This window comes from Macaca mulatta, chromosome 14, assembly GCF_049350105.2.
Source record: "Macaca mulatta isolate MMU2019108-1 chromosome 14, T2T-MMU8v2.0, whole genome shotgun sequence".
In the NCBI taxonomy this organism is placed as follows: Eukaryota; Metazoa; Chordata; class Mammalia; order Primates; family Cercopithecidae; genus Macaca; species Macaca mulatta.
The window spans coordinates 74779286-74792159 of NC_133419.1; the positions used below are offsets into that span (position 1 = coordinate 74779286).

General features: G+C 36.6%; 1 protein-coding gene across 4 annotated transcripts in view; it reads right to left on the reverse strand.

The window, feature by feature from the left end:
* PGM2L1 (phosphoglucomutase 2 like 1) overlaps positions 1-12874 on the reverse strand; it is a 61625-nt gene that overhangs the window by 40713 nt on the left and 8038 nt on the right. Inside the window, exon 1 of one of the 4 annotated variants that reach the window (XM_077961372.1) lies at positions 1609-1668. The gene's annotated coding sequence lies outside the window, so the exon portion shown is untranslated. 4 annotated transcript variants of the gene reach the window in all.

Genomic DNA, 12874 nt, shown 5'->3' on the forward strand with positions numbered 1-12874 from the left:
AAACTTTTAAAAATATAACCTAAAAAGCTATCTACGCAGCCATAATTATCACATATTCTCCATTCAGATGAACTTACATTTGTATTTTTTTCTAAAGTCATTATATCACTACGATTTTATAAACTATAATATATGAAGATTCTAAAGAATTATAAATTTATTATTATTATTATTATTTGAGACAGAGTCTCGCTCTGTCGCCCAGGCTGGAGTGCAGTGGCAGGATCTCGGCTTGCTGCAAGCTCCGCTGCCTCCCGGGTTCATGCCATTCTCCTGCCTCAGCCTCCCGAGTAGCTGGGACTACAGGCGTCCGCCACCACGCCCGGCTAATTTTTTGTGTTTTTAGTAGAGACGAGGTTTCACCATGTTAGCCAGGATGGTCTCCATCTCCTGAATTCGTGATCCGCCTGCCTCAGCCTCCCAAAGTGTGGGATTATAGGCATGAGCCACCACGCCCAGCCAACTAATTATTTTTAAATGAAATTTTCATGTTGAACTCAGGTATAATAAATGAAAAGGAGAGCAGAAGAGTATATACAGTGTTTTCATTTATATAAAAAGAGGTATGTGTATATTTATATATCATCTAGAAGTATTCCATGTAAATATAAGAGATTAAAAATAGTGATTACCTCTGAAGGGGATATTAGGCATGGGGTTTCAAGTAGACAAGTGACTTACTTTTATTGGAGAGCCATGATGCTGTTTGGATATTTTATGTATATATTATTTTTTATGGTTAAAAACTAGTTAGGTATTCATGATGGCTCAGAAAAACCTCTACTTGTGTGTCTATGTGAATGATTTTTTACCCCACAAATTGCTCTCCTTTTCCCATTCACAGAAAGCTACTGATAAGATCTGAATCTATAAAACATATATTGGTGTTCTCTCAAATGCAAATTATTGTTTGCTTTCTAACTGTGCTCTCTTATTTACAATTCATTGATTACTTGGGGGTAGAAGCCTAGTCAAGAAAAAAAAAAGAGGAGGAAGACAGTAGGAAAGCTATTTGACTGACCTGCTTTCAAGAAACATACACACCAGGCTGGGCACGTTGGGTCACGTCTGTAATCTCAGCACTTTGGGAGGTCGAGGCGGGCAGATTACCTGAGGTCAGGAGTTCAAGACAAGTCTGGCCAACATGGCGAAACATTCTCTCTACTAAAAATACAAAAATTATCTGGGCATGGTAGTGTGTGCCTGTAGTCCCAGCTACTTGGGAGGCTGAGGCAGGAGAATCACTTGAACCAGGGAGGCAATTTAGTGAGCCGAGATCGCGCCACTGCACTCCAGCCTGGGCAACAGAGTAAGACTCCGTCTCAACAACAACAACAAAAAAATACACACTGACCTATTACACAAAATGGAAATTTATTATTTAGAAAGTAAATGCATTCAATCTGAAATAAATTTGCTTTTAACTAGCATATCTTAGAATCCTAACAATTTTAGTACTCCAAAAAAGTAATCCTGCAGAAAATCGAAAAGATTTTAGTGACTACTAGCATTTCTCTGTACTTCATCAGTAATAAAGCTAATTGTTTAGTATGAAGTCAGTAAGGTGCAGAATATAGAAAAAAGCCATGCATTATTTTCGAATTTTACCTGTATACCAAAAATTTTCCTTTAGGTTCTAATCCTATGGTTTGCTTCAACTTTACATGGCTGAAATGAAGAAAAGAAAGTATCTTCTTACGTAATACTTGTGGAGTTTTCTTTTTTCCATATTGTAGAACCAGAAGGCCCAAATTCAAAGAAAACATGAAAGAATTGATTTTTCTAAAATCACTTAAAAAAATTAACTTCTTACAAACTTTCACAGATGTGAAGAAGGTTACACACCAGACCAAAATTCACATCAACTCTGCCTGCCGACCAGTGAAAGTACTAACATTCACTTATGAAGGATTATTTTGAACTTGCCCAAGTTTTCTGAATAGGTTCAGAAAACTAGGGACTTCTATATTATTTATGTATAATAAATATAAATGTGTATAAAAGAGTGTAAAAAATGTAATCAAGTTTGCCAATGAGAAGTGTGTTAGCTTGTCTGCATTGGTATAAAGGAATACTTGAGGCTGGGTAATTTATAAAGAAATAAGGTTTATTTGGCTCACGGTTCTGCAGGCTGTACAAGCATAGCACCAGCATCTGCTCCACTTCTGGTGAGGCCCAGGAAGCTTTTAGTCATAACAGAAGGGAAGAATAGCCAGCTTATCACATGGTGAATGAGGGAACAAAAGAGAGCTGCCAGGCTCTTCAACAATCACCTCTCATGTGAACTAACAGAGTGACAACTCCTTATTATCACCAGCAGAGAACCAAGCTATTCATGAGGGAACCACCCCAATGACCCAAACGCCTCCCACCAGGACCCACCTCCAACGCTGGAGGTCACATTTCAACATGCGATTTACAGGGGACAAAACAGCCAAACCATATTGAAGAGTTTACCTGTAAATCTTTTTTCCTATTTATCTGATAAACCTACTATTTTAATAATTCTAACACAATTTGAATCTACTCTATTAGTATTCTAGTACAAAACCTAACAGCTTAAATACACTCAAAAACATGAATCGCATTGTTTAGAAGATTGGAACAGACCTAAAAGAACATAATATATATTTAAAATCCCAAATTCAGTCTGGGCACGGTGGCTTATGCTTGTAATCCTAGCACTTTGGGAGGCTGAGGTGGATGGATCACCTGAGGTCAGGAGTTTGAGACCAGCCTGGCCAACATGGTGAAACCTTGCCTCTACTAAAAATACAAAAAAATTAGCCAGGCATGGTGGTGGGCACCTATAATCCCAGCTACTCAGGAGGGTGAAGCAGGAGAATCACTTGAACCTGGGAGGCGGAGGTTACAGTGAGCCGAGATCATGCCATTTGCACTCCAGCCTGGATAACAAGAGTGAAACTCTGTCTAAAAAAAAAATCGCAAATTCTAATATTGTTATACATCTAAAGGGGAGCCAATATACAAAATTGACTCTTAATAACTCAAATATATCTAAAGTTGCAAAATTGTATATAACATTTTTAAATGTTACTGGCAGAGACTTATGTCTAAATAATAAATACCAGTTTTATATAACTACAGAGAAAAACATTTTTATTTTGTTTATCTATTTATTATTTTGCCCCCCATCGTGAATGAAAGACAAACAAATTTTAAAGTTTATTTCTAACCAGAAGTGAAAATAGGAAAGTGCAATCTGAAAATCTGAAAGGTAAACACAGCTGACATTCACTTCTGAGGGTAAGCCAATTTGAAGATCCAAGTCTAGAGTCTTGGAGCAGAACAGGTTTTCTAAATCAGATGTTTCCTTATGAAGTCCAAACTACATTCATGCTAAACTAATCATTCTTTCCTATTTAAATAATTTTTGTGTGATTCTAAATTTAATTTCCCTATCTTAAAAAAATTGGTAGAAATTAACATAAATTTGGCTTAGACAAAAAACTTGAATATAAAATATACTCATCATATAAAATGAGATTTATTTGAATAATTGCTTAATAAACACAAAAATCATATCCACAAAATGAAGTACTAAGTACCCCCAAAGTAGAAAATAATCTTGAAATATAATATTATCATTTAAGAATATTAGATATACCAAATTAATGTGAAAGATTAAAAAAAGTTAATTATTTTGTTTCAAAAAAACTATTTTTTTTTAAAAACTATAATTTTAACAAAGCACATACAATGAGCTCAATTTTACTGTTCAATTACATAGTCAAACTTGTCTCTGTTAAGCTTTAAGTAAAAAATATTTCTCATATAAGGTAGTCAACATAAAATATTTCAAATGTTTATTGTCTTTCTACAAATATTGTGACATATCATACTTTTCTTGACCAACAAAGAATCCAATTATTGGCTAATGTGCTCAGTAGACCACTGGTAGGAGAGAAAGATCACTGAAGTAATAATTCTAGAAGGTTTGGCCCTGATCTTGAGTCAGCAATTGCTTAGCTAAATCATCCTGAACAAGTCACTTCACCTTTCCTTAGACTTTAGATTCCAAGCATATGTGATGATTTTTGAGATTAACTTTTCAAACTCTATAGGTTTTGTCAGTAAGTGATCATGGAAGGCACTAAGTATACCAAGTTCAAGGGCTCCAGTAACATCTATTACTAGCTTTATGACCTTGAACAGGTAATTTAACTCCAGTATCTTCACCTGTAAAAAACAAGAATCATGTTCTACTCTTTTCCCTGGGCACCATGGGCCAGCCTCCCTTGGAGCTAAATGAGACCATGTGACAGAGTTATGGTCACTGGATATGAAAGAGATGTGCACCACTTCCATGCCTAGCCCCAGACCTACTCCCCCACCACTCCTCTTTCCCCATTTACCCATTAAACAGAGAGGACTCTAAGGACCTACAGGAGTATGTAGCAACAAGATGGAATAAATGATTTCATGGAACATCCCCCTCCTTTACCTCCTACCTCATGGACCAGCACTGGGCTGTAACGTCAACAAGAAATAAACTTACACTGTGTAAGCCACTGAAACTTTGGCATATTTGTAGGGTTTTTTGTTTGTTTGTGTTTTTCTCTTTTTTTTTTTTTTGAGACAGAGTCTTGTTCTGTTGCTCAGGCTGGAGTACAGTGGTGACACATCAGCTCACTGAAACTTTGGCACATTTGTAGGGTTTTTTGTTTGTGTTTTCGTCTTTTTTTTTTTTTTTTTTTTTGAGACAGAGTCCATTCTGTTGCTCAGGCTGGAGTACAGTGGTGACATATCAGCTCACTGCAGCCTGGACCTCCTGGGCTCAAGTGATCCTCCTGTCTTGGCCTCCCCAAAGTGCTAGAATTACAGGTGTCAGCCACTGCACCCAGTGGAAGTTAATACTTGAACTGAAAAGTGAAAGATTAGTAGGAGTTGGATTGTGGAGCAAGGTGGGTGAGGAACAAGTTGGGAGTAGAGAGATAATGGAGTTCGGTATTAGACTTACTGAGTTTGAAATAATATCTATACCCAGCACACTAACCATTGCTTCCCCTCCCCCCTCCGGCCCCCAATAGTAACCTAGGAAAAATTAAAACAAGATACCATTTTTCACCGAAAAACTTATTAAGAATTTTTAAAATGAGTAAGCCCAGTGCTGGGGAATGAAAATTAACTCTAGTAACCAAGGAAATGAAAATTAAAACAAGATACCATTTTTTCACCTAAAAATTGATTAAGAGTTTTTAAAATGAATAAGCCCAGTGCTGCGGAATGAGAGTATATTTATTGCTATGGCTTAGTAAAAAACCACTTTAAACTTAATGGTTTCAATCAATAATCATTAATTATCTTTCATAGTTTCTATGGGTTAGGAATTCAGAAATGGCACAGCCAGGATGGCTTGTCTGTGTACTGCTGTAGGCTTGTCTATCTGGCAGTGATGCTGACTGTAGGCTGGGGCCTAGTGGAGGCCATCAAATGGCACACCTACAGAGGCCACTCCTTGTGGCCTTGGTTTCCTTGCAATGTTGGGTTCCAAAGGCAAGTGTCCCATGAGCAAGCAAGCCAAGCGGGAGTCACATTACCTTTTATGGCCTAGCTCTGAAAGGCATGTTAATTTCCACTGCACTGTATTTATTATTTTTATTTTTATTTTTTTGAGGCAGAGTCTCACTCTGTCATGTAGGCTGGAGTACTGTGGAGAAAAACATGTCTCACTGCAGCCTCCACCTCCCAGTCTCAAGCAATCTTCCTACCTCAGCCTCCCAAGTAGCTGAGACTACTGGCATACACCACTATGCCTGGCTTTTCAATTTTTTAAAGAGATGGGGTCTTGCCATGTTGCCGAGGCTGGGCTTGAACTCCTAGCTTCAGGCAATACTCCCACTCCAACCTCCCAAAGTGCTGAGATTACAGGCATGAGCCACCGCACCTGCTTTGTACTATATTTCTTTAGGCAGCTACAAAGATCCACCCAGGTTCCAGCAGAGGGAACACAGATCCCACCATTCAATTAAGGAGTACCAAAGTCACACAGTAAGAAGAACATGTGGAATGGGACATATAGTTGCAGCTGTCTTTAAAAAAATACAATCTGCTAGAGGGACTATAAATCAATACAACATCTCAGATGACAATTTGCCAATATTTTAAGTAGCTTAAATATTAAATAGTCTTTATTTTAGCAATTCTACTTCTAGAAATTTATCCCGAGGAAATAATCACGGATGCACGTTATGATTTAGTCATAAGGATATTCACTAAAGTAATATTAATAATAATAAAAAAAGTAAGCAAACCACATGTTAATAGAAAACTGGTTAAATAAAAAGGCTGATGTAATAGTACATTAACATTATGTATTAAAAAATCACAATAGAATTTTAATATGCAAAAACACTTAGATATATTAGGGGGGTAAGTATATAGACCATATGTGTAATACAATTCCAAATTTGTAAAATATACATAAATGCATAGAAAAATAAAACTAAAAAAATGTGATTGTTCCTTATATCTTCATAGGGAAGGATTACTTATGTAATCAAGGAGAAAAGTTTACAGAATACAAATTAACCCCAAACTCTTATTTATTTAAAATTTTACTTTATTTTATATTCCAGATACATGTGCAGGTTACACAGGTAAATGTGTGCCATGGTGGTTTGCTGCACCTATCAACCCATCACCTAGGTATTAAGTCCCACATGCATTAGCTATTTATCCTGATGCTCTCCCTCCCCACGCCTCTCCGACAGGCCCCAGTGTGTGTTGTTCCCCTCCCCGTATCCATATGTTCTCATTTTTCAGCTCTCACTTGTAAGTGAGAACATGCGGTGTTCGGTTTTCTGTTTCTGTGTTAGTTTGCTAGTTTGCATGATGGCTTCCAGCTCCATCCATGTCCTTACAAAGAACATGCTCTCAATCCTTTTTATGTATACATAGTATTCTATGGAGAGATATATATATTACATTTTCTTTATCCAGTCTATCACTGATGGGCATTTGGGTTGATCCCATGTCTTTGTTATTGTGAATAGTGCTGCAATGAACATATGTGTGCATATATCTTTGTAACAGAATGATTTATATTCCTTTGTAACACCAAACTCTTAACCTGTGGATTAATGTCATTCATCACTTTAGGAAATTTCATAGCAACTATCTCTTTCCTCTCCTTAAGAGATTCCAATGAATAGCATGTTAGACCTTTTCCTGTATCATCTTATGTCTCATAGCCTCTCTTTTATTCCTCCACTTCCCCCAATCCTTTTGTCATTCCATGCTTTGTTCTGAATATTTTTCACGGACCTATCTTGCAGTTTGCTAATTCTCTCTCTGATTCCTCTCTAAAGTGTTGTTAAATGTGTTCATTGAATTCTTAATTTTGGTTATTGTATTTCTTCAGTTTCAGAATTTCTATTTTTTTTTTGTTTTGTTTTGTTTTGTTTTTTGAGACGGAGTCTCACTGTCGCCCAGGCTGAAGCGCAGTGGCCGGATCTCAGCTCACTGCAAGCTCTGCCTCCCAAGTAGCTGGGACTACAGGCACCCGCCACCTCGCCCGGCTAGTTTTTTGTATTTTTTAGTAGAGACGGGGTTTCACCGTGTTAGCCAGGATGGTCTCGATCTCCTGACCTCGTGATCCGCCTGTCTCGGCCTCCCAAAGTGCTGGGATTACAGGCTTGAGCCACCGTGCCCAGCCGTTTCAGAATTTCTATTTTTAAAAATTTACTTTTTTTGTATTATTTTCATTTCTCCACCAATTTTTTTAACTTATGAGATTACTCCTACTTCTGCTCTCTGCTCAATTTTAATATTTTTTATCTTCTTGATCTTGACAGTCTTAGTTATTTTAAAGTCTACATTTGATAAATACAGGAGCCCTTGCAGGTCAGTTTGCATTATCTGTTGTTTTTGCAGGTTCTTGTTTATGCTGACTTGCTTCCTTATATTTCTGGTTATCTTTGACTCTGTACTATTATATTTATATTATTTTTGTAACATTATTAGGTATTATATTTAACATATTATTAGTAGGAATAATTTGGAACCTAAGATGAAGCTACCTCCCTCCAGGAAACTTGTTGTTGTTGTTTGTTTGTTTGTTGTTTTGCTTTTCTTAGGCATCTGAAAGCACTAGCAATCTAAGTTCACTTTAATCCAATTTCCAAGCCATCCAAATGACTCAAAACTGGAATACAGTCTGTACAAGGAGTGTTTGAGTTCACCAGTATTCACAGGGCAGCCCTTTGGACTTCTAAAGAGTGTTCTCAGGGTCTCCACCCGCGATAGGGCCCAGATTCCAATTTTTGTCCCTCTATACTAGCAAGACCAACAAAAAGACTGCCAATCTTCTTAGCTGCCTATCCTGATCAGTAAATGTGCCCTGGGCAAAAGTGGCCCTAAATACTAAACTCAGCTCTCTGAATTTCTGTCTTCTTCTAGACTGTGGCCTAGAATTTCTTTCTTCTTCGAAATCTCGAACTGGAAACTCTTGACTAACATTAAATAACACCTTCAAACAGATTTTTAAATCTACATTTTATCTATTTTTTCCAGTTGTTGGAGGAAGATTGTCCAAATTACCTCATCTGTCATTTCTAGAAGTAGAAGTCTTTCCACCATACAACACTGCACTATATAGTACGGCTTTATGATGCTTAACTTACATGTACTCCACTATATGTATTTAGCCCTGCCTCCTAAATATTAAAATTGTATTTTGTGCATGTGCTCTATTATATATGGTGCATTACTACATATGTTAACATATTCTCATATATTACTATATAAGGATAGATACTTGAAATCATGTATCTTGTAGTTCTTGGACAATTTAAGGGTTTACAAGGGTGATTTTAAAATTTTATACCATTTTTATTATTTATTGACTTTGGAATCTAACTCCTAAGTAAGACAAGACTCCACTATACCAGAAATGTTCTCGCATGGAAGTTACCTATTTGGGATACTACAGAACATGTTTTTATTCTGAGTAGGAGCTTAAATAAGATAGTATCGGCCGGGCGCGGTGGCTCAAGCCTGTAATCCCAGCACTTTGGGAGGCCGAGACGGGCGGATCACGAGGTCAGGAGATCCAGACCATCCTGGCTAACACGGTGAAACCCCCTCTCTACTAAAAAGTACAAAAAACTAGCCGGGCGAGGTGGCGAGCGCCCGTAGTCCCAGCTACTCGGGAGGCTGAGCCAGGAGAATGGCGTAAACCCGGGAGGCGGAGCTTGCAGTGAGCAGAGATCCGGCCACTGCACTCCAGCCTGGGTGACAGAGCGAGACTCCGACTCAAAAAAAAAAAAAAAAAAAAAAAAAAAAGATAATATCTAGGTTTCTGTCAACTGAGATTCCATAGTTTTGTGCTTAATTTAACGTATACCCGTATACCAGATAAAAGATTCATAGCTTGATGTTTCATGCATATTTTGGAATGGCGAAAATACTACCAACAGGAGAACCCTGCCCATCAGCATGAAAACTACCAAGAAAGGAAACAATAATATGCTTTTTCTTTTTCAATAAAGCCCAATTTTCATATTCTTCTGAAATTAGGCTACAATTATGGTCTGACTGCATTTCTCAGAAGTTAAATATCTCTATATGTATATGTCATCTTTACATGTTACGGAAATAATCTAAGGGAAAAAGTTATATGCAAAATGATGCTCTCAGCATTATTCAAAATAGCTTTTAAAAATCAGAATAAGACATCCAGCAGAAAGGAAATGGTTAAATATGATATATTTACCAAGTGAAATACTATGCTGTCAATAAAGTTATAATTATGTTCTACATGATAAAAATTACATATATAAATTCAAAAGACAAACTGAGAAAAAACATTTGTAATACACGATAAATCAATCAAAGGCTTATTTCTTTAGCATTAAAACAGGAGAAAAGATTAATAACTTGATAGAAAAGCTAGCAAAAGAAATGAAAACAGTTCATAGAAAAGGAAATACAGGTATCTTTTAAGTATATGAAAATATACAACTTCACTTATAAGAAAAATGGAAATTAAAGCTAAAATAAAATATGGTTTTTATTTTTCACAATGGCAAAGACAAATATTTGATACTGCATTGTAGAGTCAAGAATTTGAGAAAGCAGGCACTTTTATATATTGCTGGTAGAAGAATACATTGGTGCACACTCTCTGTAATGCAATTTGGCAATATCTGTAAAAAAAAAAAAAAAAAAAAAAAATTTTTTTTTTTGAGGCAGGGTCCCACTCTGTCACCCAGGCTGGAGTGCAGTGGTGCCATCACAGCTCACTGCAGCCTCAACCTCCCGGGCTCAAGCAAGCCTCCCACCTAAGCCTCCCAAGTAGCTGGAACTATAGGCATATGCCACCATGCCCAGCTAATTTTATTTACTTTTTGTAGAGATGAGGTCTCCCTACTTTGCCTAGGCTGGTCTCAAACTCCAGGGCTCAAGCAATCCTCCTGCCCTGGCCTCCCAAAATGCTGGGATTACAGGCATGAGCCACCACACCCAGCCTCCCACAGTTATCTTCATTTAAGTGAAAAACAAAATGATATTTTAACTGAACAAGAAAATCAAACAAAACCTTAGTATTCCTAGATATGCTTTGGTTACTTTGAGGAAAGGAAGGGAGGAGAATGGAATCAGAGAGGTGGACATGGGAATTTAAATTCTAATATCTTTCTTTTAAAAGATGTGATTCAAAGTTAGCAAAATATATGATTTAACAGAATGGGAGCTATCATTTTCTGTCTTTTTAAAAAGAAGATAGAGATCAATTTGCTAGTAAGTCTTCATGGCTTTTTTTTCCTGATTTTCTTACAAAGCAAACATCCTTATGTAAAACTTTTATATCTACATTTCTATGAGAGTTTCTAGGATCCCCTCCACAACTCCATTCCATCTCATCCTAATTACATGCTGCAGCCAGATTAATCAGCCAAGAATCAGCAATAGAGTTCAATTCTCATTACATCAAATGTAAAAATTAGAAAGGTTGGGGTCAGATCCCAAAGGGCAGAGGAGTTTGAAACCTTCTTGGATTCAAATAGCCCCCTCTCTCTACACTTCTCTGAGCCTGGGTTTGTGTGTAGGCTTTAAAAAATGGAAATAACTACCTCAAACAATCTGGGAGAATTAAGAGACTTTCTACATGAAAGTATCTAGTAAGTACCATGTCTGGTACCTGATCACTCATAAAATCTAGTTTTCCTTCACCTATACTTACTCACCATAGCACAATACACACGCTATACTTAAGAAATCTCTTTATTGTTTCTGCATGCTTCCTGCTCAGTTTCATTTCCCTGATCAGTGCCATTTTCCATTTTATTATTCTACCGTGTCCACTTTAAATTTTCTGCCCCCATATCTGTTATCTATTCGTATCCTACTTACCCTTCAAGTCCCAGCTCAAATTCTACCTCTTATAAAAAATCTTCCTGACTTTGAACTCCTATTGCCCTTAAAAGCCAATGTCAGACAGTTGACCACTTAATTTTTGTTTATATTTTAAATTTTACTTTAATTATTATGAATTATATTAACACATTTCTCTTATTTAAAAAATACTAATAACACAGATAAAGCTACAGACATCGTTGACCATTACTCTCATTCCCAGACCCTATCTTTAGAGGTGCTGCTTATAGTTTGTAATACATTCTTCTAGACCTTTACTACACGTCTACATACCTGTAAAATACAGTTTTGCTTTAACTCTTTTTTTATATATATGGCATCATATTGTACATGTTGTTCTATAACTTGCTTATTTCACATATATCTTGCACAGAGGGGCAAATACTGCATGATTTCACTTATATGAGGTATCTAAAATAGTCAAATTCATAGAATCAAAGAGTGGAATGGTGGTTGCCAGATGCTGGGAGGGAAGGAGGAATGGAGAGTTGTTATGCAAGGGGCATAAAGTTGTAGATGAATACATTCTAGAGATATGCTATGCAGCACTGTACCTACAGTTAACCATACCGTATTGAATACTGGAAAATCTGTTAAGAGGGTACATCTCATGTTAAGTATTCTTACTACGATAAAATAAAATTTAAAAAATATATAAACTTATATACCTATGTATCTATATCTCTATATCTATATATCTTGGAGGTCCTTTTAATACATATAGAACCATGCTATTCTTTTCACTCCAGAGTGTTCCAGTTTATGTTACCATTTCTTTATTCATGGACATTTAGGTTTTTTCCTCATTTTTACTTATATAAATAATGAAATATTTCAGAGAGAAATGATGTGAAAAAATTCTGAAGCAGAAACACAACATAAAACCACTACTTACATTAAAGAGGTTTCTAACAAGGTAGACATTAAAATGTCTTTGAATCAGAGATATATGGTATTTTTCATTTACCATATTATAGTCTTCATACTCTTTAAGGCATTAAATATGGCCATTTCCATTGTTTTGTTTGGTAAGATACACTGCTCATTAAATGATTTGGTGTAAAAGATCCTATGAGGATTGGCAACACTATCTCACTGCCTTCCTGCCTATTCTTCACCAGCATAGATCATTTTCTCCATTAACTCCCGACACTAGAGGGCAGCAGCCTCAGTACTAATTAGTAGTAATGCAGCTCGCAGTTGACTAATGAAAACAATACTCCTTCAGTAAAATCTGCACTAAATTACTAACGAACTTTTTATGTTGAGGAAAAATATTTCTTAAAAACCAAATAGACATAAATTAGGTAAAGACAGGTTTCTCCACGAAACAAACCAATCGTGCTGTCTCTCCAAAAGGAAGGATGAAAGAAATCTGATTTAGATTATCCAGGGATTATCACTGAAATACAAGCTAATGTAACCAGGTGTGGTGGCTTGTGCCTGTAGTCCCAGCCACTTGGGAAACTGAGGTGGA